This window comes from Hypanus sabinus, chromosome 17 (genome assembly GCF_030144855.1).
Source record: "Hypanus sabinus isolate sHypSab1 chromosome 17, sHypSab1.hap1, whole genome shotgun sequence".
Taxonomy (NCBI): Eukaryota; Metazoa; Chordata; class Chondrichthyes; order Myliobatiformes; family Dasyatidae; genus Hypanus; species Hypanus sabinus.
Window position 1 is genome coordinate 67,516,023 of NC_082722.1, and position 27,683 is coordinate 67,543,705.

General features: G+C 40.4%; 1 protein-coding gene across 3 annotated transcripts in view; it reads left to right on the plus strand.

Moving 5' to 3' along the window:
• Positions 1-27,683, plus strand: part of wwox (WW domain containing oxidoreductase) — a 1,112,408-nt gene that overhangs the window by 656,951 nt on the left and 427,774 nt on the right. The gene's annotated exons all lie outside the window — the stretch shown is intronic.

Here is a 27,683-nt window from a genome sequence, read left to right on the forward strand (position 1 = left end):
ACACATACATGTAAGTAGTACAAATACTCAGACTTGTGCATTAAAGCTATGCCCATGCTAAAACTGAATAGGTTTCAGCTCTTAAAAAAGTTGCTTTCTTCTTTTTCAGTCAATAGCAATTGGTAGTAAGATTAAAAAACAGTGAAAGGACTTGCTTTCTCTGTTAGTTTCTGCAGCTCAAATCATTTTAGACTTTTTCGGTTGGGGAATTGAAAGTATTTTCATCAAATGGGTAATTCTGAAAGACAACTAACATTACTAAAATAAAATAACAAGTGATTAAATGCCCAAGCTCACTTGTTCAAAACCTGAGGCTGGCCCATTTCCTGTTAAGGCAGGAGGAATGTGGCTGCCTGGTGGAAGACAGGCAAATGAGTAAATGGGAGCACAGCTATGCACCAAAGGCAAGTCAAAAGACTCTTTATCTGATCAGCGTAGATAAGTGTTGAAAGCAGGCGAGTGTTCATGTCGACTTTCATACGTCATTTGACCATGTTCTCATTTGATGCCGAATTTTTGGTGAAATAAAAGGCTTAAAACTGTAGCTTTTGTAAAAAAAAAAGACAGTGTTCCTGTGCCATCAGTTTGTGTCTTTCTTCTTTGGGTCTGGTATTAAAAGGGGGTCTGCAGCTGTAAATAATTTCTGAGTCAATCAGAAAAATTGACACGCACAGCATGCTGGAGGAACTCACCAGGTTGAGCAGCATCTGTGGAAACACGCGGTCAACGTCTTGGGCCGAGACCCTTCGTCAGAACTGATAATAATAGCAATTTCCCCTTTAGGAAGCAAAATGAAGTGAACTGACTAGGACAGATTCAGCAGGTCAGGTAGCATTCATGGAAAAGAATAAACAGTAGACATCTTGGTCCAAAATGCTGACTGTTTATTCTTTTCCATAGATGCTACCCGACCTGCTGAGTTCCTCCAGCATTTTGTGTGTGTTGTTCTGGATTTCCAGCATCTGTAGACTTTCTCTTACTTGTGGCTAGGATAGATGCTGTGTTTGGAGATACCATATACAGGAATGAATCTTAATGTTGGCACACAAACTATAAAGTAGCTGAATGTGTTCATGAACAAGATTGGAGCTGAACATTTTACAGAAATCGCAGTGGCTCTTTTGTAAACCTGGTATCTATTGTGTGTTACAACACAGTTTGAGATCTATATTAACATCCAATAACAGTATGTATAAATAGTATATATGTTTGAAGGAACACAATGAAGATTCTGTCCATCAGTGTTTTGATGGGTAACATATGTGGTGCAGTGGTAATGGAAAGCAGAAGTCCAAAGTGGGAATGCAAATGGAAGACTGGTCCCAAAAGGCTTCTCCCCCTTATTGTGCAGTGCATCAAATCTGAAGTACTTAGGTAATTTCATTATGTCTTATTATCCCAAATCTTTACTGTTATTCTTATTTAAGCAAAGTTCTGATACTTGTCACAGTGATTGGTAGTGAATTTGGAGATAAATTGTCCAGAATGATCAACTTGATTGGTCAGTTCTTTTGTTTGCTATCACCTGGCAAATGTTCTTCCTGAGACATCACAGTCATAGTTCTAGCACAATATTCACCAATCTGCACTGTAATGCAGCTCTTTGTTTTGCAAAATTGGCAGAACGGTAACACAGCAGCCAGTCTAACACTTAACAATGCCAGCGATAGAGGTTCAATTCCTGCCACTGTCTGTAAGAAGTTTTTACGTTCTCCCCATGTCCATGTGGATTTCTTTCACATTCCAAATGTTGCTGACGCAAATTACACATCTCATTGTATGTTTTGATATTTCAATGTATATATGTCAGAGAAAGCTGACTAAAATATCCATGTAATGTAGATCAATAATACAAACTTTAGGCTGGCTCTCAGTGGATGGCCAGATACCACGTGAAACTTGTAGTTAATTTTTTGGAACAATAAAATTCATATTTTCACAATCTTTGTTGAGTCGCTGAAGAGTATGCATTGTTTCATCTGCAACATTTCCATTGCAAGAAAGATAAAACAGGGAAGAGCCTTTTCCAGTGCATGAAACCACTTGCATCCTGTGGCTGGGTTGTAAACACAAAAGGTTCTTCAGAAGATGAAATTCTAGAATAACACACACAAAATGCCGGAGGAACTCTGCTGCCTGGCCTGCTGAGCTCCTCCAGTATTTTGTGTGTGGTTGGGTCACACGTGGGTTTCAATTGTCCTTCAAATACAAATTCAACTGTTACGTATGCCACTTAATTGGCAGTTCTCATTCCTGAGCCAGCAAGTTGCGGGTTCAGTTCCACTCTAGAGATTCAAACATAAAAATCTGGCTGTCATTCTAGTATTGTTCTGATAGAATGCTGCACCGCTGGAGATATTGCCTTGGTTTTATACCAAGGCCCAAACTGTGCTCTTGGATAGCTTTACATTATTAAGGGGAAATCCATTGAGTTAATCCTGCCTATACTGCATCAATAAAGCTAGACCATCATCTCCTGTGGTATTGCAAATAAAAATGAAAAAGCAGTTGTTAGTAATCGGAAACAAAAAATTGCTGAAAGATTATTTGATCTGTAACGTTAACTCTGTTTCTGTTTTGATGACTGCTGCTTGACTTGCTGAGCATTTCAAGCAACTTCTCTTTTTTAAAATTTCCCTGTCCTGGGATGGAGAACTGTGTATGTGTGTTGGCAGCGAGGAATGGAACGTGTTTTGTTCTTGTTTTATCGTTTGCTTTGTACAAGAAGTCCAGGTATGATCTATGGAAGGCGATTTTAAGGGCAAAAAGCATACCTGATTGAGGTTAGAAATGGAATCAGATGCACAACAACTCTGGTGGGGTTTGTAGGCCATTACTTCCCACAAAGTGAAAACTAACATCATAAATGGCTGTGATGTTTCATTCATAGATTAGCTCAATCTCTTTGTGCTAATCTATGCTTTGAAAGGGAGAATAGAATTACACCTGTGTGAATCCCTGCAGCTTTTGGTGACCTGGTGATCTCTGTTTCGGAGGCCATTGGCAAAACATCTTTCAAGAGGGTGAACCCTTGCGAGGCACCAGACCCTGATGGTGTACCTGTTGGGGCTCTGGAAACCTGTGCCAACCAACTGGTGGGGGTATTCAAGGACATCTTCAATCTCTCACTGCTGTAGTTGGAGGTTCTTATAGGCTTCAAAAGTATGACAATCATACCAGTGCCCAAGAAGAACAGAGAGAGCTGCCTTACAACTATTACCCAGATCACTCATATCTACTGTGATGAAGTGCTTTGAGGGGCTGGACATGGCTGGAATCAACTCCTGTCTAAGCAAAGACCTGGACCTGCTGCAAATTGCCTACAGCATATCACTAGCTCTCTACGCTCGGCCTCGGATCATCTGGACAACAGCAACATCTATTTCAGGCTGTTGACTATTGACTACAGCTCAGTGTTTAACATAGTAATACCCTCAGTTCTAATCAACAAGCTCCAAAACCTGGGCCTCTGTACCTTTTATTGCAACTGGATCCCTTACCTCCTCACTGAGTGACCACAGTCTGTGTGGATCGGAAAAAGCATTTTCTTCTCACTGACAGTCAACACTGGTGCACCTCAAGGATGTGTGCTTAGCCCAATGCCTGCTCTCTCTACATCCACGATTGGGCTGGGCACAGCTCAAACACCATCTATAAATTTGCCGATGTCACAGCTATTGTTGTTGGCAGAATTTCAGATGGTGATGAGGAGACATACAGGAGCGAGATGGATTAGCTGGCTGAGTAGTAGCAACGGCCTTGCCCTCAACATCAGTAATACCCAGGAACTGATTATGGACTTCAGGAAGGCGAAATTGAGGGAACACACGTCTCATTGAGGGATCAGAAGTGGAAAGGGCAAGCAGTTTCAGGTTCCTGGGTGTCAACATCTCTGAGGGTCAATCCTGATGCAATTGCAAAGAAGGCAGGAAAGCAGCTATATTTCATTAGGAGTTTGAGGAGAATTAGTATGTCACCAAAGATACTCACAAGTTTCTACAGATTTACCATAGAGAGCATTCTGACTGATTACATCATCGTCTGGTATGGAGGGACTGCTGCACATGATCGAGACAAGCTGCAGAAATTTTAACCTCTGCCAGCTGCATCATGGGCACTAGACTCCCTAGCAACTGGGCCTCTTCGAAAGGCAATGCAGCTAAAAGGCCAGCGTCCATCATTAAGGACCCTCATCACCCAGGACCTGCCCTCTTCTCATTGCTATCAACAGGGAGGAAATACAGGAGTCTGAATACGCGCACTCACCATTTTTGGAATAGCTTCTTCCCCTCTGCCATCAGTTTTCTGAATGGACAATGAATCCATGAACACTACCTCAGTATTTTCCTCTCTTTTTTCATTACATATTTATTGTAATTCTTTATGTATACTTCTTATTATAATTTATCATTTTTGATGTTGGAAAACAGCAAATTTCACGACATATGCCGGTGATATTAAAGCTGACTTCTTGTGTTCAGGTTGTTGTGCTCTGCTGGGCATGCTGTGTTGGAACTGGAATGTGTGGCACCACTTGCTGGCTGCCCCCAGGTGTGTTGATGGTTAATGCAAAAGACAAATTGCACTGTGTTTTTGATGTACATGTGATCGATATATCAATAAATATGTATATATAATTTTTTACATGATTGTGGGTTTTTTTGCTTGCTATTATGAATGTGCTGTGTATATTTTGCACCTTGACCCAAGAGAAATGCTATTTTGTTTGGTTATATTCATGTATGGTCGAATGATAATTAAACTTGAATTTGATTTGATAAGTCTGATTCTTGAATTTTGAGGCAATATTACCCGATAAAGTAAGCATTTAGTTTTTGACATTTCTTTCCATTGACTTTCAGCGGCAGAGTTCCACATGTTTTCAATATGAAATTGAACATATAGCAGATAAATCAGACAAATTGTGTGACTGATGAAATTCCATGTTAACTTTATAAGGAAAGGTTTGAAAGAAAGGGAAAGTCCTTTTTCAACCTTGGGGTAGCGCAAGTCATTTGCAACCAGTGAAATACTTTGGAAGAGTAGTCACTGAGGTAATGTATTAAAATGTTAATATGGTGTAGAATAAATCTGTGATTTTTTTTTTCTCTGCAGTATGACAGTTGCCATTTTTAGTATGTAAGTGTGTGTGTTTGGATTTTCAAAAACCACAAAATTTTGCAGTGATTGCAGACTGTGCTGAAGATACGAACGGAAAATGTGGGGGAAGATGATGAGGCAAACCATACTTGCTTCTAAATCAAGCTCCAATTTAGGCTTTCATCACATTATCTATTTTAAACGCCTGTGATCCAAAACAATGTATTTGCGGTAAAATATCTAGTCCTTTGTTCTGAGGAAATATATCCACTTCAGTGCTGAGCAATTGTACTGTTTTAAGCCTCTGGTTAGTTCAATTTCAATAAATAACTTTTCAATTACAGAAAAACAAAGCACTTTGGTTTTCAAGGCATATGCCAGCATTCTATTTCAAGTATTTTTGTTTCAACGTGTGAAATGTTTAACTTAATAAGTGTGGAAAAAAAATAAAGCTTCTGTGTAGCCCTACAGATTTAACTTATTGATTCCACACACAGCAAATACCAACATTTTCTTTCCAAAGTTGGATTCACAATGAGAAAATTGGCTTTTTTGTAAAATGAAAAGAAATATATTAACAAATTTTTGCAAAAATATTCACCTTCACAGAGGCCATTTATTGATTTTTTTTAATTTTATATAAATCAGCATGTGAAATAATAAGATAAATTGCATTTGCTTAAAAGTAACTTGTAGGACACCTTCTGTTAGCATTCAAACCAGAGAGATAGAATCTGCAGTAAAAACATCCACATTTCAAAAACACTGATGTCTCCACTAATTAATGGTAATTAATTGTAGGTAAATGGATTTAAATTAACTTAGGAGAAAAGAAAGCTTTCACAATGACAAATTATGCTGTATGTAATTGTTTTTATATTAACATCAAATAATGTAAACTGAAGGACACCAGCCTACTCGAAGAGTTAGTACCTAATGTTCCATATCAGATCCTTACAATGTCATAACTGAATACAGATTAGGCAGTGTCCTTTCATGTAGGTTGAACTGGAGAGAGCAAACCACTGCTGTTTGCCAGCAATATTATCTTGGTGAAGCCCATTGCTTCCTCTTCTGGTTTACAAAAGCAATGCCCACAAGCACGCAGAGCTCTGAAGCAAGGGAGCTGGGGCATTTGGGATGTGTAGTGCATTGTTACTTCATTTTTATTTGGAAAATGAAACACACTGAATACACAGAAAGCGTGACTGCCGTACTGTAACGTTCCTCTCCAGCAATACAAAAGAAAAATTTGCATTGTTTGGAGAAAATGTTTCATGATCCTTAGGTTGTATTCAGTATTCCTTAATTGCCTGGGTCAGTAGGGTGTGAATTTATCTTGCTTGTTCATGTGAACTATCTGCTGCTCTGTATCTGTGTTTGTGCGTATCTTTATGTCTCTGTTTATTTGTGTCTCCACCCACCCGTAATCCCCTTCCAGTCAGAGCACTAAACAGCCCAGTGATAAATCTGTAAGGTTGACAGTGCCTTAGCCTGGTGCTCCTTTGCCCTCAATTTCTGTTAGACGGGCCACTGCAAGCTTATTACATACTGGGTTATTCTGTGACTTTGACTTGTGTATTGGTGAATGTTGAAAAGAACTTAAGTACAGTGAAAATAAAACACCTGGTCAAAACCAGCTGGGGGAGAGAAGTGGGGGAAGAGGAACAGTATTCATTATGTACTCTCTTCATATAAAACTGATGACACTCAAAATAAAAATACTAGAAGGAAACACTGAAGAAGATCCACTCCCTGGCTGGTGCTGGTACTTCAGACCATTGTATCAGCCAGCTATTTTTCATATAAAGTTCAAGTCTTTCAGGAAAGTTAAAACAGATTGATATGTGTAACTGTTTTAGCACTTCCAAAGTACAGAAAATAATTCTTTATATGTTAAAGATTTATTTGATGCATTGCAGTATGCTTACTGCACTTTTTGATTAGTAGTTTTGAGTGGAATTGCACACTGAGAGTTTTTGATTAATAAATCCTAATTGCTTGGTGTACATCAATTTTTAGATCTGTGTAAATCCCAACTAAATCAATATTAGCATTAATAAGAACTACAGAGCAGAAGTAAATTCAACAAAATCTTCATTTCCTTTTTTACCTCTTATCTGTCCTTAATATTATTTGTCCAGCCCTTTTTACTGCTGTCACAGCAGTGACTAGCACATTCCCCGACACAAACAGGGTTTGTCAATAGTCTAAATGTGCATTTTGGTTAACATATTTGATGTACTCAAAGCAAAGTTCAAAGTACATTTATCATCTAAGTATGTATAGTATATACAACCTTGGGATTCATCTCCTTACAGGCAGCCACAAAACAAAGACACCAAACAAAGAATCCATTTTAAAAAAGACCACCAAACACCCATTATGCAGAAAAAAACAAATCATGCAAACAATAATAAGCAAATAACATTAAGAACTGAAGTTCACAAAAGTGAGTCCACAGCTGCAAAGCCAGTCACAGCCGATTCAGGAGCAGGTCACAACCTCAGTTCAGTGCAGAGAAGGGCTAGCCTCACGGAGCAGCGAGCTGAGCACCAGCCTACCCCTCACCTCCGGCCCCGACAATTAAATTGAGAATGAGCTTGGTTCTGTTTGGTCTGCGTGGTTGCATTTATTGCTGATGCCACTTTTAATATTGTGACACTCACCGGTCACTGTGGCTTGATTTCAGAGCCATATGTTTTCTTGGATTCATGTAGTATAGTGGTTGGGTTTTCATCTAAGTGCACCCATGTCATCTTTATGAGTAATGCGATTACTCTTACTGCACCTTTGATTATTCAGAGGTCCTTCGGTTATTTTCTTTCCAAAATGTAGATTCAGTTCCCTTTGTGAATTCCTAATCAATTTCCTTTGACTATCTGTTTTCGAGGTAGTGCATTCCAGGTTGTAACAGCTTAGAGCATGAGGAATTTTCTCCTCATATCCTCTACGTCTCCTTTGCCAATTGCTTTAAATCAGCTTTAACTAGTTTCTAATCTCTGTTCCAAGGAAAATCTTTTCTCCTTATCTATACCAAAGCCCCTCATAGTTTTGAATACCTTTGAATTACCTTAAATTAATTGATCTTTTTTCTAAAGACTGATTAAAATTGAGCAGGAGACTGAATTGACGATATCCCTTCTTTTATTCTGATTGCAACAAATGCTTCAGTTTTCAATTAATTTCAGTTTTTCATAAAAGGTATGAAAATGTGTCAGTGTCTTCCTTTTGGAAGACATACACATGTGTGCTCAATTTCCAGTTCTTTTCCACTGAGTTGGTTGTACAGTCACCCCTGGGTCAGAACTTGTGTATTCAAGCCCCAGCAGGACATTAAGCACATAATCAGGGTCGGCAGCAAGGGAGTATTGCACTGTCAGAAATATTGTTGTCCTTCAGATGAAATGTTAAGCCATGTCTGACTGTCTGCTCCAGTTCCATAGCATACTTAAAAAAATGGGTAATTCTTTCTCAATTCTGGCATATATTCTTTCTTCAGGCAGAGGATCAAAACAAAGATTTTTCAGGACTGGAAAGGAAGGGGGCAGAAGCCAGAATAAGAAGTTGTGGGGGAGGGGGTTTTGGGAAGGACACCCTCGTGGGGGTGTTGCTAATGTTGACACTGTTGGCAGGGCTTCTCTGGATGCATATATGCGATGAAATTCTAGTGCTCCTATCTCCAGTATTGTCCCATCTCCTCAAAATTCTGTTACAGTGGAGGTTATTTCTCAGTGCTGTGCTACCCATTCCTACTCACTTGTGAATGTGCTTGTGATGTTGTCTAGGAATGACTTAACTTCTTTACTCGTTGGTGGTTCTCATGAAGTCCAGGCAATTTCCTTAAGGTTGGTGGGTGGAGGAGATGTATGGAATCAGAGCGCTTAGGAGACTCCATTGGAGATTGAGGATGAAAATGGGGAACTAAACCATATTTGAAACTGGCAGGGGAGGGGGTGGTAGGCAGCAGTTGATACTGGAGTATTGGCTTAGTATTACCACATGTACCGAAACGGACTGAAAAACTTAGTTTTCAAGCCATCCACGCAGGCTATTTCAAAGCAAGTACATTGGGTCTAGATTCAAATTTACTTATTATGTGTACATCAAAACATACAGTGAAATACATTGTTTGGGTTAACAACCTATACACTCACACATTCCAGTGCCAACATGGCAGGCCCACAATGCTCGGCAGAACAACACTGAATACAACAAGCAACAAAACAACAACAGCTGAACAAGCCCCATTCTTCTCTCCCACCTACACGCATACACAGTCCCCCCCACCCCAAGACAGTCCGTGTTCTTTGTCCTTCAGCTGGACACAGGAAAAGCAATAACAGATGTAGTGAAGACCAGTGTTGGTAATTCTGAAAGATGTAGAATTTAGATTTGAAGAGGAGAACAATTATAACAGATATTACGAATACATCTGGTAGGAGCAACTTGTAAGGAGTCTCAACACTTTGTCACCATCTTGGTGTGGTTGAGGAAGGACAGGTGTAATGGCTTTTGCTGGGTGAAGGATGGAATGGAAACCAGCTGCACATTAGAGGTGGTGGGAGTTGTAGTGGATAGGGACCCTCTGTTATTAGGAACAAACAGCAGACTGAAGAGAGATTGCCCAATTTGAGCTGATAGCCATGCCCAAGGATTTAATGAAGTACACTACTTACCATCTGTAAGTCTAGATGGTTCAAGTTCTCCTGTGATCTTCCAAAGGATGAATAACATCTATGCTATGTTACTGATGTGGAGATGGTGTCAGAATCACAAGGGTACACAACAGTGATATCTGAATTTGATTGGTGAGCTTTGCTCTCTCCTGGTACTTATCCTCGCAAGCAGAACATGTGCTACACCTGCTCCTACACCTCTTCCCTCACTACCATTCAGGGCCTTAAACAGTCCTTCCAGGTGAGGCAACACTTTGTCTGTGAGTCTTTTGGGGTCATTTACTGTGTTCGGTGCTCCCAGTGTAGCCTTCTTTATATTGGTGAGACCTGATGTAGATTGGGAGACGGCTTTGCTGAGTATTTACGCTCTGTCTGCCAGACAAGCGGGATCTCCCAGTGGCCACCCATTCTAATTCCACTTCCCATTCCCATTTTGATATGTCCATCCTTGGCCACTTCTACTGGTCTGGTGAGGTCACACTTAGGTTGGAGGAACAACACCTTATATTCTGTTTGGTAGCCTCCAACCTGATGGCATGAACATCGATTTCTCAAACTTCCAGTAATGCCCCCCTTTATTATTTCCCTCTCTCACCTTATTTCCTTGTCCACCCATTGCCTCCCTCTGATCCTGTCCCCCCCCCCCCATTTTTTTTCTTCCATGGCCTTCTGTCTCTTAAATCAATTAACTTCCCAGCTCTTTATTACATCCCTCCCCCTTCAGGTTTCACCTATCACCTGGCGTTTCTCTCTCCCCTCCCCCCACTTTTGAAATCTTCTCCTCAGCTTTTCCTCTCCAGTCCTACCGAAGGGTTTCAGCCCGAAACGTCGACTGTACTTTTTTTCCATTGATGCTGCCTGGCTTGCTGAGTTCCTCCAGCATTTTGTGTTTGTTTCGAGTATATTTAAAGCAGAGATTGATAGATTCTTGATCAGTAAGGATGTCGAAGATTACGGGGAGAAGGCAGGAGAATGGGGTTGAGAGTGATAATAAATCAGCCATGATGGAATGGCGGAACAGACTGAATGGGATGATTCTACTATGTCTTATGATGTTATGATCTAAGTGGTTGCAAGTCACAAACACAAGAGATTCCACAGATGCTGGAATTCCAGAGCAATGGACACAAAATGCTGGAGGAACTCATTAGGTCAAACAGCATTTATGGACAGGAATAAACGGTTGACATTTTGGGCTGAGACCTTTCATCAGGACTGAAAAGGAAGAAGGAAGAAGTAAGTGCATGTTACAGTCGGCTATCACAAGTTTTAATTGTACTGGTTAACATAAAAATAACATCACTATTCCGTCCAATTTCTGGCAATGCTGAGCATTATAGGAATAAAAGTTCTAAAAGCTCATTCTTTGTGTGTCTCTTAACCATCAGCCATTTCACAGCAGGGAAGCAAGCAGAAGTCAGAGGAAAAATTGGAACAAGTGCTAGATCCAGAGTTATTTCTGCCTGTCGACTTGGATGAATTTCTGGGTGCCGTGGAGAGTCCTAAAAATAGATGTCTGGCTTTCCGCTCATGGGTGACCTTCTGTGTCAGAGTGGCGGGAAAAAAAGGGCTCTCAAATTTTATTTCCTTGCTGCTGTGTAATTCATTTGGAAGCAAGCAGAAGGGATTTTATTATTAATCACAACTGCTCATCAAATTATTAATTCTTTGCCATTATAGTTGGAAAAAAAGTGAGTAAAAAGATGAAAAAGAAGTGTAAGAAGTTTCATTTCTTGAAGATACTGCCGGTATCAATTTTATATAAATTTTTGTGTAAACACTTAATCAGAAAATGATCTTAAACATCACTTTTTTTCCCTTTGTATGCATTTAAACAAAAATTTAAAAAAAAATTGCTGCCAACATCATAAGTGGGAACAGCTCGCGCGGGTTACTGAAGCACACAGCGTAAGAGAGCTGCATTAATATAAATAGAGCTACAATCATTAAGTAGGGGTGCTTCAGTGATTGTGTCACGCCAACTGTACATGTTAATTCTGCTCCTTCGCACCACTGGGCTCAGTGACTCCTCCAAGTCAATTCCCCTGATGTCATCTGTACTCCCTATTTAAACCCGCACATTCAGAATGCTCAACTAACTGGATCAGGTGTAAGGACACATAAAAGATAAAAGTATAATTAATGTTAATGAGAATTCATTGTAAGTGATTTTTAAGTTGGATATTACTATCTGATAGGGTGATGGAGCCAGAAGCTATCATCACATTTACAGAAGTACTTGGATAACTATGGTGCTGCTGACCCAGTGTTGAAATTGCTAGACTAGGTAGCTGCTCCTTTTTCTACCACTAGGGGTACAGAAGGACAAATAGCCATCTTTCGTTGATCTTCTCTGTCCCCTTTCCTACCTGTTCTTGCTTTGAGAATTCATGACTACTTTGATCACTCTGGACTAAAATGGACTCTGTTTTTATTGTTCTAATTTGTGTTCTTTCTAATGAAAATTGTGTATAGTTACCTCCTGTACCTAATAAAGTGGCCACTGAGTGTATGTCCGTGGTCTTCTGCTGCTGTAGCCCATCCACTTCAAGGTTCAATGTGCTCTGCATTCAGAGATGCTCTTCTGCACTCCACTGTCATAACATGTGGTTATTTAGTTACTGGTGCCTTCCTGCCGGCTTGAACCAGTCTGGCCATTCGCCTCTGACCTCTCTCACAAACAGACGTTCTTGCACACAGAATGGCCTCTCACTGGAAGTTTGTGTTTTTGCACCATTCTCTGTAAACTCTAGAGAATGTTGTACACAAAACTCCCAGGAGATCAGCAGTTTCTGAGATACTCAAACCACTCTGCTTGGCACCAACAATCATTCCATGGTCAGAGTCAATTAGATCACACTTTTTCCCCATTCCAATGATTGGTCTGAGCAGCAACCGAAACCCTTGACCATATCTGCATGCTTTTATGCATTGAGTTGCTGCCACGTGATTGGTTAATTAAGTATTTGCATTAACAAGCAGGTATATCTAATAAAGTGTCCATTGAGGTTTGCAATGTGCTTGGGATGCTGCTGTAGGTTTTTCAGTGCTCCTGTGGGTACGACAATAAACTCGACATCGGCTTTAACTTTATAAAAGGGCTGTTGTATTAATGTGTGCTGCTTCTCCCCAGTTTATGAACGTCTGACTTGGGTACAAGCATTTGGCAGACTGGCAGATGTATTTGCCAGTTGCTGTGGATCTGTGGTCATCTTTGGGAACTCAGTTCAGGGCAATATCTACAACATGCTGGAGGAACTCAGCAAGTTGGGCAGTTGACAAGCAGTCAACGTTTCGGGCTGAGACCCTTCGTCAGGACTGAAGAGGGACGGGCAGAGTAAAATGCCCAGATTTTACTGCACATTATCCTCGGTTAGCCTATGTTTTACCTAAATATAATTGCTAAGTAGCTGAATTTCCATTTTCCAACCTTTTCGCTTGTGAATAATTCTCAGAAATGGAACTCTGTTGTAACCTGAAGAGGACCAGCAAAATCACTGTAATAATGATGTGATTATGAAGAAGGCTTGTCAGTGGCTGTACTCAGCGATGTTTGAGGAGATTTGTTATATTACCAAAGATACTAGCACATTTCTACAGATGTACTGTGGAGAGCATTCTGACTGGGTACATCACCGTGTGGTACGGAGGAGCCAATGCAGTTGATTGTTAAAAGCAACTGAGGGTTGCAGACTCCCCCAGCTCCATCATGGGCACTAGCCTCCCCACCATCAAAAGTATCTTCAAAAGGTGGTGCCTCAAAAAGGCTGCATCGGTCATTAAAGACCCTCACCACAAAGAATCAAAATCAGGTTTAATCTCACCAGCATATATTTTGAGAGCTGCTGTTTTTGCGGTAGTGGTACAATGCAATACATAACAGCACTGTACTGATACTGCAAAACAACAAATTAACCAACATATTTCAGTGATAATAATGCTGATAAACCTCATCACCTTGTACCCAATTAAGCACTAAACTGTGCAATACTGCATATCCAAGGTCCATTGTGCATAAGGATAAAGCCAGAACAACTGGGCATAGGAAATGTGAAGCTTTTCAACTCATATACATAAGTAACTATATGCTTATTGCAAAACTTTTCATCTCCCCAAATCTAATAAATGAACGAATAGCCATTCACCAGAACCATTCCTTTAATGATGAGGTGTGTTGACTTTTCCTTCTATGAACCAGATGTAAGATTAATAGCAAAGGTGGAGATGCAAAATCATTTGAAGATCAAGATGAGCTTTATTTGTCGCAGGTACATCGAAACATCGAAATATGCAGTGAAATGCATGGTTTGCATCAATGACCAACATAGTCTGAGATGTGCTTCGAGGCAGCCTGCAAGTATCAACTATGCTTTTGGCACCAGCATAGCATGCCCACACCTTACTAACGCTAACTGGTACGTCTTATTTCAAGGTTGGAGGAAACCGGAGCACCTGAAGAAAATTCACATGGTCACAGGGATAACTCATAATCCTGGATCTCTCCAGGTTATTTTTTAAATTTGTTTTATTTTTAATAGGGAATAAATCTTTTTTACGTTTATTTTTACTAAATAGGCTTTAAGTATTAATTACACCACATCTCTGAATGGATTAGTATGGATTCACATGCAGCTGTGTAAGGTTATAAATGAAAGAAATTTGGCAAACCCTTATCTGTGTCCAGACCTTTTATATTACATTGATTCCTAAGCAAAGGGGTGCATTGAGTGTTGTAACACATCTTAGTCCCTTGGTTAGGTTTGGGATTGTTCCAGTAGTATGCAACATTCTGCAAAGTTCCCTTGAATTTTGCTGTTGAAATGATTCCTTGCTTTTTTGGAATGTCACCAAGACCTAATCATTTAGGTTTTCTCTGGAGTGATGTATTCTTAGCAACAAATGCAAAGCCCAAGCACTTTGGCACCCAAATAGTTGCCAACAAATAAAATCTGTTGGCATGCCAGCAAAGATAAACGCTGTGTTCTGTTCAACTATGTGGCTTATTAGTAACAAATATTTTGCATTGGAATATATTTGTTTTCATCTTTTGTAACAGTTCATTGAGAAAAGATGTTTTAGTGGAAAATTTGACTTGGCGACAAAATATGCCAAAGTAAAGAATTGTAATTGTTGTGTAACCGTCAAGGACCATTTAGGCTTTGATAGAGGTCACTGCTCAAACTATAATTTATTTAGGGGATAAAACAGAAGTACAGAAAGTCGGTAACATTTGACAAATTAGCAGATTGTGATGGACAGGAATAAAGATCAACGTTTCAGACTGAGACCCGTGAAGGGTCTCCATTCGAAATCTGGACTTTACATAGGCGCTGCCTGATCTACTAAGTTCCTCCAGCATTTTGTGTGTGTTACTCTAGTTTTATGTGTGAATCTCCAGCATCTGCAAAATCTCTTGTGCTTATAGCTTAAAGCTGCTCACTCTATCCTCTGCTGACCCCTAGATGAGAACGACTGTGTGTTCCCCCAATTTGTCCTTTCTGAATTCTGCAATCAATTCCTTGGTTTTACTTATGTGGAGTGCAAGGTTGTTGTTGTGGAGAAAAATGCCTCCACAGCTTAATTCCTACACTGCAGTTTTTGATTTTATATGACAGACTGTAAATGCCATGAACGCAGAAGCACTTGATAATTCAGTCAATCACCTTCGTTTCAAATTTGCAGCATTCAGTATATCAGTTGTGCAGATGACATTTGATGGAAACACCATTTCGAAAGTCATTAAGACAATTCTGCTTTCAAAAGGTTTAAAGTCTTCAATCAAATAGTGCTCAAAGATTTCACCACTGTGAGAAGTGGATTCTCCTCACTGCTTTTTGAATATACATTAATTTTCCATCATATAACACTGAAAAAAATATTTGGCATGTCATCACAAATATTATAAATAGAATTTAAGAAAAATACAGCAATTCAAATCGAGCTTCCCTAACAGCATCCTATTTTGCAATCCTCTGAAAAGTCTTGCTGTTTTTGTGATTTGTGAAAAATATATTTAGTGGTTTATTCAGGTTCAAAAGTTCCAAGTAAATTTACTATCAAAGTACAAAGTACAAGGTAGCATGTTACTGTATGCTACATTGAGATTAATTTTCTTGAGGTACTTACAGGGAGAAAAATGAAATACAAATGAATTTTATGAAAAACTATACATTTACAAAGACTGACCACTGTCACGGTGCAAAAGCAGGCAAACAGCGGAAGTAAAAATAATATAGAGAATACAGGTTCTTAAGTCCTTGAAAGTGAATCTGTAGGTCCTGGAATCAGTTCAGAGTAATGGTGATTGAAGTTATCCATGCCAGTGCAGGGGCCTAATAGCTGTAGGGTAATAACTGTTTTTGAACCTGGCGGTGTGGGATCTAGGACTTCTGTTTGTCTTACATGACAATAGTATCAAGAATGTGCATGGCCTGGATGGTGGGAGCCTTTGATAGTGGATTCTACTTTCTTTTGGCAGTGAGCCATGTAACTTTGCTGAAAGGTGGGGAGGGTTTTGCCTGTGATGGACTGGGCTGTATCCACCACTTTCTGCAGCCTTTTCCATTTCTGGTCATTGGTTTTTCCACATCAAGCCATGATGCAACCGGATAGGTTACTCTCCACTGTACCTATAAAGGTCTGACAAAGTTTATAGTGACATGCTGAATCTTCTCAAACTTCTAAGTGGAGGTGCTGTCATGCCTTCTGTGTAATGACACTTAATCTTCTCACACCATTTAATGCAGTATTATTCAATTCCAACAATATTTTCTCCACAAAGGAATTCAACAACTTTGAGCTGCATGAGAGGATTTATGTGTGCAGGAAGTAAAATCTTATATGCTTTTCGTGTGAAACAAAAGCGGATAATGCTGTAAGCATTCAGGTCAGGAAGCATCCAGGGGGAGAAGAACAGAACATCAGATCTTTCATCACAACTGGAAAAAAAAGTGAGGAAATAAAGATGTTTTAGGTTTCAGAGAGAAGGGGGAGGTTGGGAGTGAAAAAAAGTTGGTGTAGGAGTATACAGCGATGTAAATGTACAGCTGGTTACCTGAAATTTTAGTCATGAAGACTGATACATGCCCAGTAGGAAGATGAGGTGCAGTTCTTCAAGCTTACAGTAGGCTTCATTGGAACAGAGTAGGAAACAGAAGACAGAGAATTCAGAGAAGGAGTGTTACAGAGTATTTTAATCACATTTTATGTCATCTTGGCAATCTTCAGCCTCTGTGGCAGGGACTAATGCTAATAGTATTTTGTGACTGTATGTGCTGTACTTACACTGTGCAATAGTCTTAGGCACATGTTTATAGCTAGGGTGTCTGAGACTTTTGCATAGTTCTGTATATTGGTTAAAATAAGAAGATGGTTGGGGAACAGAAATAAGAGCACGTGACTTTGTATTAGCTCAGTAGAAAAAAAATACAATTCTGTGAAAAAGCCTTAGGAACCCTAGATATATACGCACAATATATGTGCCTAAGACTTGCACAGTGCTGTATGTGCTGTGTCTGAATATATGTAATATGTTTTGTACCTTGGCACCAGAGGTTTCTTCGTGTGTACATGTGTATGGTTGAATAACAATAAACTTGAACGGGCAACTGGAAACTCAGGAGCTGCTCTCTAAAGTGCTTACCCAATCTGTATTTGATTGCTTCAATGTAAAGGACACCACAGTGTGAACACCAAGTGCAATGTGTTAAGCTGGAAGCAATGCCAAAGAATTAATGCTTCAGCTGAAGGGACTGTTTGGTTTCCTGAATGTTGCATAGGGAGGAGCAAATAACTACAAGTGTTGAATCTCTGGAAGTGGCAAGGAGAAGTGCTGTGAGAAGAAGACTGGTTGCTAGAGACAAAAGCATGAAACAGAAAATCGGGGAGAGCAGTTCCTTTGGAATGTTAAAAGGGGAGGGAAGGGTCATGGAAATCCATTGAAAGTGCAGAAATTACAGCACTGTGCAGAAGTCTTAGGCACCCTTGATTTTTGATATGGTTTCTGATGCTATGGCCTCCACAGAACCCTGATCTCTATGTCATCGAGGTTGTCTGGGATTACATGGAGAGCCATAAGCAAGCGAGGCAGCCAAAGTCTGCAGAGGACATGTGGTAGGTTCTCCAAGATGCTTGGAAGCTGATTTTCTGATAAAGCTGCATGGCAGTTTACCTAAGAAAATCAATGAAGTTTAAAAGGCAAAGAATGGTCACACCAAATATTGATTTGATTTAGTGTTTTTACTGTTTACTGTTCTGTATAGTAATTTTTTTGATATTTAAAAACTTTTCAGTTCATTATTTTTGAAAGCATCTTTGCTTTACAGAATATTTGTAATGGGGGTGGCCTGGTAATGTAGTGGTTAGCCCAATGCTTTACAGTGCCTGTGATCTGGATTCAATTCCCTCCTCTGCCTGCAAGAAGTTTGTACATTCTTCCCGTGAAAGCGTGGATTCCCTCTGAGTACTCCAGTTTCCTCCCATAGAAAATAGACATAAGGGTTGGTAGGCTAGGCTAATTGGTCATTGTAAATTGTCCTGTGATTAGGTTAGGATTCATTTGGGGGATTTCTGAGCAGCGTGGCTGGGGGGGCCTATTCTGCGCTGTATCTCAATAAACAACCACATTTTTTACTTGTGCCTAAGACTTTTGTACAGTCCTGTAAATAAAATTATTCACTAGATACAGAGACTTATGGAGTGAAGGTTGAGGACAAGGAAAACCCTTAAAGGTACTGTTGTGGAAAGCCCCATTGTTAAAGCAGATGGTAAAAGATGAAGAAACTGGAACAATTATGCGGAGTCCTTATGGACAGCAGGGTGTTTCGAGTATCTGAGAATTCGTAAGCTTATAATGCTAGGAGGGATGTCAGGAAAGGGAATGGAATACAAACGTACATAGGAACATGTACACTGAAAGCAAGGATGGAAATTATCATTAAAGGTAATGAAATTCAATGCAATACATATATGCATCTATTCAAATGGTCAAATCAGTATTTTTGTTATTTATTTATTTATTTATTGATTGATTGATTGATTGAGATACAACACCGAACAGACCCTTCTGGGTCGTCGAGTGGCGAGCCCTGCAATCCCCCTGATTTAATCCTTGCCTAATCACGGGAAGGTTACAATGTAAACCTACCAACTGGTACATCTTTGGACTGTGGGAGGAAACCAGCAGTGGCGAGAATAGAACCTGGGTCGCCTGAAATGTAAAGCATTGTGCTAACCACTATGCTACCATGCTGCCACATTTAGGTATAATGCCAATGAGACTTAATATACAGTATCATCAGTATCAAAATAGTTTCTCCTTTACCAATTATACTATACAAAGACTGTTGTGACTGACTAAAGCACAGTCACATGGAAGCTGTAACTGGGAAGTATAGAACCTTTTATTCACACAGCAAACCTCCAGGAGAGTGATTCAGGAGAATCACTCTCTCCTGACACAATGTTTCATACTGCTTTAACATAAAGATAATAATGAATGATTATCTATGGTTTCATTTGCAATATACGCAGATAAATTTGCAGAATTACATATTTACAGTGGTAGCACATCCTAACTAGCTGAAGCTCTTTGAATTCTCAGTACCAGTGTCTGCTCCAAAAGCCTGCCAGCATGAACTGCACTCAAAATTGGTTGCGAACCTGTCTCCTGAGATGCAAGCAGGCATAATGTCAGGAAAGGGAATGAAACTGATAGGAACATATTACACTGAAAGCAGAGTGGAAATTAACAGCAAAAGTAAATAGACAAAGTATACCCTTTTGTTACAGTGTTGAGTGACGGCTCCATGAATCTACAATGAAGCAGAAGGTTAAGGGACAAAAACAGATCTGTCTTGAACTGTGCTTTAGGTGGCAGGGGCACTCCTTTAACAAGATCAGAACATTCACCTGTTGTCTTTCCTTATGTAGTTTCGACAGGATACAATAAGAATGATTAGTTTCTCTAGCCACAGGTTTTGTTTTCTGAAGACTGGCTCTTAATTCAGTGAATCCTAATTATCTGTAGTTTCATAAACCCTAGAATGATCCCTGACATAAGAAGTCACCAGGTTACAATAACGTTCCGTTCCTGAGAAATATTAGTAACCTGAACAGTTTGTGAGTTAGAAATAAACAAAAGCAGGGGGTGGGAGAGGATCACAGAAGCAGCGGAGATAGGAGAGCAAGCAAGAGCGGCACAAGTGATCGCCAGCTGGCTTCACAGGCTCGCTGAGCAAGTGAGTCTGCCTGGCACTCCCGGCTTTGCTCGGTTCAGTCCGGTCCCCCCTGATGTTGCATCTCAGGGAGAGAAGGCATGAGGTGTGGAAGTGTCCCTCTCCCAACCGGCAGAAGAAGAGTGTGGTCCCACAGTAGCTAGCAAGTCCATCTCATCTCTGGTCTCCCAAATGCTCAAATGTATGTACGGGGTGTCCATAAGTTAGATGGTTGTAACCAAAGGAGGACCCTTCTGTTGGTTAGTTGTTTAGTTTGAATGCTTATCCAAATATTATTCTGTGTATGTGATTGTAATTTTGCATACCGCTGAAGTTGCATGACATTGTTTATGAGGTGCTGTGTTGATACTTATGTAATTATTCCCTTGAATTTCCATCTGGTACTTCTCCACTTGTTTATGTTAGACATTTCTTACTTACTGACACCTATAGTTTATTATTATATTTTTCCTCTTCCTCCAATATTTCATCTACAAGGTCACATAGGGCTCATCCTTGTCGTCTTTCAAATGGGTGACAGGCACCTTTCTGCTCCCTCTATTTAGAACTCAATTTAGAAGGAACTGCCTTTCCACCACTGTAATTAGCAGAATCTTGATAAGTTAGGTGACAATGGATAAATGAATAGGTTGTTCTAAACATAATACACAAAGTTATAGTCATGACTAAATTTGAAGGTCTATTTTTATGATTTATCAAATGAGACATTTCATTAGGAATTAATTTGGAGTCCTCACCTGATAATTCAATGCAACAGGGATTTTTTTTCAGCTGCTTTTCTAAAAGGAACATTAATTTTAGGAATATATTTTGGCAACACTTTCGCTTGTAGAAAGGAAGGAACTATAACATGTTTTTACTCAAGACTTCAGGGATGTTTTGTGTGTTCTGTGCTCGTGAGTTGGTTGAAAGGGGCGGGTAATTATTCTCCATAAAGGCATTTTCAATCCTGAGAGATTATCTAGAAGAAGAATGCTTTTATTTCTTATTGGTAAGCAGAACTTTCCTGAAATCCTGCTCAGTATTTGAAGGTAATGTCCATTGTTTAGAAATTTTGAGGAAAATAATTACTTCAACAGCATGCGTGTAAATTTGTCAAGCATGCTGTGCTAAATGCCATATTGATGAAGCTCTTGGCATTCTGCGTATATCCATGGATAGTTAATCATAAAGATAATCAGATATCAGCTCTTCTTTAAACCAGAAAAATGCTTTGTACTTGAGAACAGAAAAAACTTCATCAGTTTTCACCTGATGTATGACCAGATGTAGTGAATCAAGCAGTTCAGTGGCTGTTATTATGGCTGTAGTTGTAGTGATTTCATTCTACTTTGATCCACTGTGCCCAATACATTTTAGCCACCTAACAAGCTAATGGTGGTTGAAGAGACTGGTGCTCAATTCACACTTAGCAGAGTAGCATACACATAATGAAAGTTTTGTCACTATACATACCTTGATAGAGCTATCTTTTGTATTGGTTGCTCAGGAAAATTACAGCTGTACTCATCAGAGAAAGTACTGAGATTCATGTCGCTCTTCACTGTGTCTGGGGGCCTTTGCCTTTGTCACCAGTATGGAGAGCTGTAGAGGATCAGGTTAAGGACATGGGATGCAAATGGAAGGAGGAGAAGGAAGGAACAATCTTATCAGCCCCTTCCAGCTGTAAAGAGCTAGTCCAAATGTGATTCCAAATACCCCATTCACTGAAGTGTGGGAGAATGAAGGCAGAGCTGTCTACAGCTTGTAAAAGGGGGGGGGGGAACAAACAAGAACTTGTTGGAGGAACTCAGTGGGTTGAGTGATATCTGTGGGAAGAAAGGAATGTCAATGGTTTGGATCAAAATCTTGCATCAGGGCCAATTCTTTTCCTCCCACAGAAGATTCCTAACCTGCTGAGTTCCTTCAGTAGATTGTTTATTGGTCCTCATATATCTCCTAAATTGAGGGGGAGGTGGAATATAAGAAGACCATCTGCAATGGTTTCTGCTTTTATGTTGTGACCTCCTTAGTGACTAGCACCCCAATAGTAGACAAGCTTGCCTCCTCCATGGCATCAGGGCTTGCAGGTGCACCTGTACATATGGTTAGCTCCAATGGAGTCTGAGATGTGTAACCAAGAAATGAGAAAGTGTGTCAGTGAGTGACGTGCAACCTACTTGTCTGATGTGGCTGGTATGGTCAAAATGCTGTGCACATGCTGTGAGATGTGGGTGTGGAGCTGCGGCAGTGCGTGGATGCAGTGGAGCATCACACGTTAAGTGTGACTCCTGATGAATGAAGGTTGTTGTTGGGTGAGTTATGGAATGTGGTGAATTGAGCATGTCTGAGGCTTTGGTGCAGCTGCAGAAAATTGCACCTGAAGATACGTTGGCTGGCTTTGAACACCCGGGTGAGGCCATTCAGCTTATGATGGCTCTGACTCATCTTCTCTGGTTGTGTCCAAAGAGCTTAAAACTCTACGGCTACAAAGCTTGTCTCTTACTTCCTATCTCCTCCAAAGAGTTTGCCAATACCACAGAAGGATCTGCAACCTGCAACCGGAGACCGCCCCTTGCTAGCATTGCACCATGGGTTTCTTATGCAGAATACCAGCCAGCATCAGCTCCAAGCTCAATGCATTTGCAAGTAGAGAAGTGTAACCCATGCAAACCAGCTTCAGCTGACAACAACAGGCACAGTGCTTAGCCTTCTACTGAAATATCCAACCAAAGGAGAGCCCTGGCATGAAACTTAAACGATCATTATTGGCTGGGATCAGGTACCTCGTTCGTCTAGTGATCCCCACTCTATATTAGAGACGGCAACTGTCTGGTATGGAGGGACCACTGCACAGGATTGGAAAAAGCTGCAGAAGGTTGAGGGGAGGAACAGGAGCCTGAAGACACAAACTCAGCACTTTAGGAACAGCTTCTTCCCCTCTGCCATCAGATTTATGAACGGACAATGAGCCAATGAACACTACCTCACTATTTATGCTCACTTTTTGCACCATGTATTTCATTTTTTATGTATTTCTTGTTATAATTTATAGTACATTTTATGTATTGCACAGTACTGCTGCCACAAAACAACAAATTTCATGACATATGTCAATGACATTAAACCTGTTTCTGATTTGTCTCTTTGATTAGGTTGTTATTTGATTGATAATGTGGGATGTTGTTAAGATTAGGATTAAGATTAATAATTACTTTATTTGTCACAAGTACATCGAAACACCGAAACATATAATGAAATGCATCATTTGCGTCAACAACTGATGTAGTTTGAATATATGCTGGGGCTGCCCACAAGATAGCTACGACATTTCTGACATTATGATAGTACATTCAGGAGTTGTTCGACAGTTGAATACGTAAAGTTTTTGTGAATGATGCTGCATACCTGTTTTTCTTTCACTTCTTTTGTCACATACTGCAAGTATCCTCTGAGATCTAAACTGAGTTGTAAGTGATTGCCTAGATCTTCAACTCTAGAACTGACTGCTACTTAGATTTTAATTTTCCCACATTGTGCAACAGGGTCAGGTCAGGCCCTTGCCTACATCAGGATGCCAGTGATTAAGGCTTCAGTCTGCGACAACTGTGACATTCTAAATATTTGAAAATGAACTGCCACTTCCGTGGTTAACTTACACTTTTGTCGATAAGTCATTTTTGTTTCCTGAGTTATATTTTTTCTCAATCTTCTCTAAAATGATGATGTTTAAGAGCTTTGATTGGATTAAGCAGCAGCTGATCCAGCACTGGAGTATGCTATTGCTGTGAGGAATATGTTTCTTGTACTGCATTTTACTTGGCACTTTTATTTTGTAGACACTCCAAACATTTTGAAAATCTGGTCCATTGCAGCAGAAAATATTGACTGTGTGAAAAAATACCTTTTTCCTCCTCATTGAATTCTGATACGGTTCTGATTCCCAGTGAAAGCATGAAACCATTTAGAAATCTAACCACCACTGACTAGCTGGAGCACAGATAAAAATAGCTGCTGTAAATTTCACTCAACAGGTCCTGTTACAGGAAGCATCTGCAATGCACTTCAAAATGCTCCCAAAAATAGAACATCATGGCACTGTCTGTGCGTTATGAAGATGGGATCAATCATACCTAGGAGAAAATTCCCTTGAGTATAACAGCATCATTCTGATCCTTTGTACTTATGAAAACCGCTATTTTTTTCCACATTGCCGAAGTACTGAATTTTCGAAGAAAAGGAAGTGATTATTCCATTGCTGCTTCACAATATCCCACAATTTCTTCTCCCTGCAGAACAATTTCTAATTACTGTACAAATGCATTAATATTGCCTACTCCTCAGCCTCTTCTGCTAACTTTACAACTCCTCCAGATAACATCTAAAAATACTCTCTTCTCATTTTTGTTTCTAATTTTTAACTTCTGTTGATTGAAACATTTGGCATAGTAAATGTTTTCTTTTTGAGACCATCTTTGTCGGATAAGTTACCTAAAATTAAAGGATAAATTGAATAAACAATGCACTGGAGTGAATGCAAAACAGTAAATCATTTCATGAGTGCGAGTAAGTGTAATGGGCTGAGAATTGTTGCTTTAAGGTGGAATCAGTACCCCCACTCTCTAAATATAATTTTACATTATATTTTTTTAAATTATTATTATTATCATTCCCTGCCATGTAGTATAACATAGGCGATCATGGTCCCATGAGCATGATTGTTCTTGGCAACTTTTTCTACAGGAACGGTTTGCCATTGCCTTCTACTGGGCAGTGTCTTCACAAGATGGGTGACCCATTATTATCAATACTGTTGTTATTTATATATATATAGATAGGGAGAGAGAGAGACTGTATAGATAGGTATACCGTATGTAATTTAATATATATATTTATTATTGTAATTTATAGTATACTTATGTAATATATTGCACTGTATTCCTGCCACAAAGCAACAAATTTCACAACATGTATCAATGATAATTAATCTGATTCTGATTCTGAAAAATGTGATTGGACTACAGCCTTGAAATTGTGCTCTGGTATCAGCTAAAGTGTGTGTATAAGGCTTCGCTTATTGTTTATGGCGTGCATCGTTTCATTTGCAGGCAGGAGTTCAGACAGGTTCAGCTGTGTTCTATGCAGGCAGCTGCTGATGTGCTTTGCAGCTCTGTGAGGTGCAGAGGGCATGCATTCAGGGGGATTAATAGAGTTGTGATACAGTAGTGGTGAGTTTACAGCGAAATAACACAAGGTTGTTAACTGTGGAAATTCCACTTTCAGTAGATTATTTTGTGATTCCTATCTGCGAAGCTTCGTTGAAGCACTGCACGTAGACCTTGATCAGCTGACTTGCCTGTAGAATTAACACTGTGAACATTTAACGAGTGTTGTTAAAATGTTGTGACCATATTGCATAAGCGATGGATACATCTTGAAACCATGCTGTAGACATGTTTTTATTGTAGGTCCTGCCTTAATTTACCTTACATAGGGCCATACAGAGTAATGCAGCTTGGGAACCGACCCTTCGGCCCATTTCATCCATACTGACCAAGTTTGTCCCATTTGCTCGCAGTTATGCTTGTGGTACTGGGATTCGGGGTGGCCGTGAATAACACACACGAGAGACGGAGAAGTGAGGAACAAACATGCAGCTGTCTATTTTGCCCAGAATGCTTTCTCACATTACATTCAGTATGTGACAAACAGAGAAGCTTGGCAGCAACCCATATGGATCAAAATATACATGAATACGTAAGACCCACTTTTGCCCCATAACCCTTTAATATTTTCCTGTCCATGTACTTATCCAGAAGTCTTTTAAATATTGTTGCTACCTTCTTCTACCACTTGCTAGGGCAGCTCATTCCATACACAGACCACCATCAGTGTGAAAAGGTTGACTGAAATTATTCTCTTATCACCTTAAACCCATGTCTTAATGTTTTTACATTCTCCTTCCTGGGGGAAGAGAGGGATTTGTGCACTATCTATTCCCCTGATGCTTATATGCCCCTGAGGGGCTGACCCCCTTGGTCTCCTCTACGCCAAGAAGTAAAGTCCTAACTTGTGCAACCTCCCCCACTATTCAGGACCTGGCAGCACCTTCATAGAAGATACAGATTGCAGGGCATTATGGGACAAACAAGTAGGGGGGGCCTGTTGACCACTTTGAACTTACATGTACACACCGGTACAAGCACGGACATCTTTGTCCACTGCCTTGTCCTTGCATACCCTCCCCACATCTCCCCCCTGATGTGCTCTTCTTTCCTTCAATTACTTGTTTGCCCTCAATCCCCCTGCTCAAACTCAGTCCACCATCCTCCAATCTTCACTCCCCTCTCCTCCTCTATCCCACCCTGTTGCTTGGCAGCCCCTTCACACTCCACAGGCCACTTTTCCTTTCCTTTTCATTTGGTCCACCAGTCACTCATCTCATCATATTTCCTCCCATCAACCCATCTCCACACCAGAGCTTCCTCCATTCCCCCCGCCCTTGCTCTTTTCTCTCCTTCAGAGCAATGTTGACAGGCACAAGGGATTTGGAGAAGTACACGGATAGGAAAGGGTTGGAGGGATACAGGCCAAATACAGGCAGATGGGCTAGTTCTGGTAGGTACCTTAATCAACACAGAGCATTAGGCCCTGTTTCTGTGCTGTATGACTATGACTTCAGCAAAGAGCCAAGGACAGAGCATAAAGAGGTGATAGTGACAACCCCTGTGATGGGCACCTCTGGTGCTGCTGCATAAAACAGGGTGGGCAAATGAACCTCAGAGAAAGCAAGACCACTGCCCTGAGGAAGGTCTCCATCTCCTTCGTCACCCTCCCCCCTTCACACTTAGGTGCTTTGCCCTATCTTCCTTGGCTTGCTTCCTCCCCTGTTCCTTCCAGTCCCCTGACAACATTTCACCATTAGACATAAGACCAGAGTTAGGCCATTCAGCCCATTGAGACTGCTCTGCCATTCAATCATAGCTGATTTATTATCCCTTTCAACTCCATTCTATATCTTTTGCCCTGCAACCTTTGACACCCTTGCTAATAAAGATCCTATCAATCTCCGCTTTAAATATACCCCGTGACTTGGCCTCACAGCTCTCTGTGGCAATGAATTCCACTGACTCAGCACCCTCTGGCTAAAGAAATTCCTCCTCAACTCAATTATAAAGCAACATCCTTGTATTCTGAACCTGTGCCCCCCCCCCCCACCGGCCTTAGTTTCCCCCAGTATTGCAAATATCCTCTCCACAACCACTCAGTCTAGGCCTTTCAGTATTAGGTTTCAATGAGATCCCCCTCAAGCCAATTGCCCTCCCACTTCTGTGCAGTGCTATAAATCACCACGGCTTGTCTTGGCCAGGGAAGAAACTCACCCACTCCCAAACTGCCCTCCTGCCCACTGAAAAGTGCATTCTGCCCTACCTGTTGCAAGGTCTGTGATTCCTATTGCACAAGTCACCGAAGCGGAGTGGGAACCATTTATCCTCGGTCCTGAGGGACTGTGCATGAGAGAGAACGGGAGACGTTGTCAAACTATTGTAGTCCATCAAACAGTAAATAGCATTTTGGCGTACAGCCTGTCAGTGTCTTCGACATTGCAGTCTTTAGGATTTAGTGATTAAGCAGGGCTTTGGAAAGAACAACCCACTGAGTTGCACAGAATTTCTTTCCTTTCCAATTG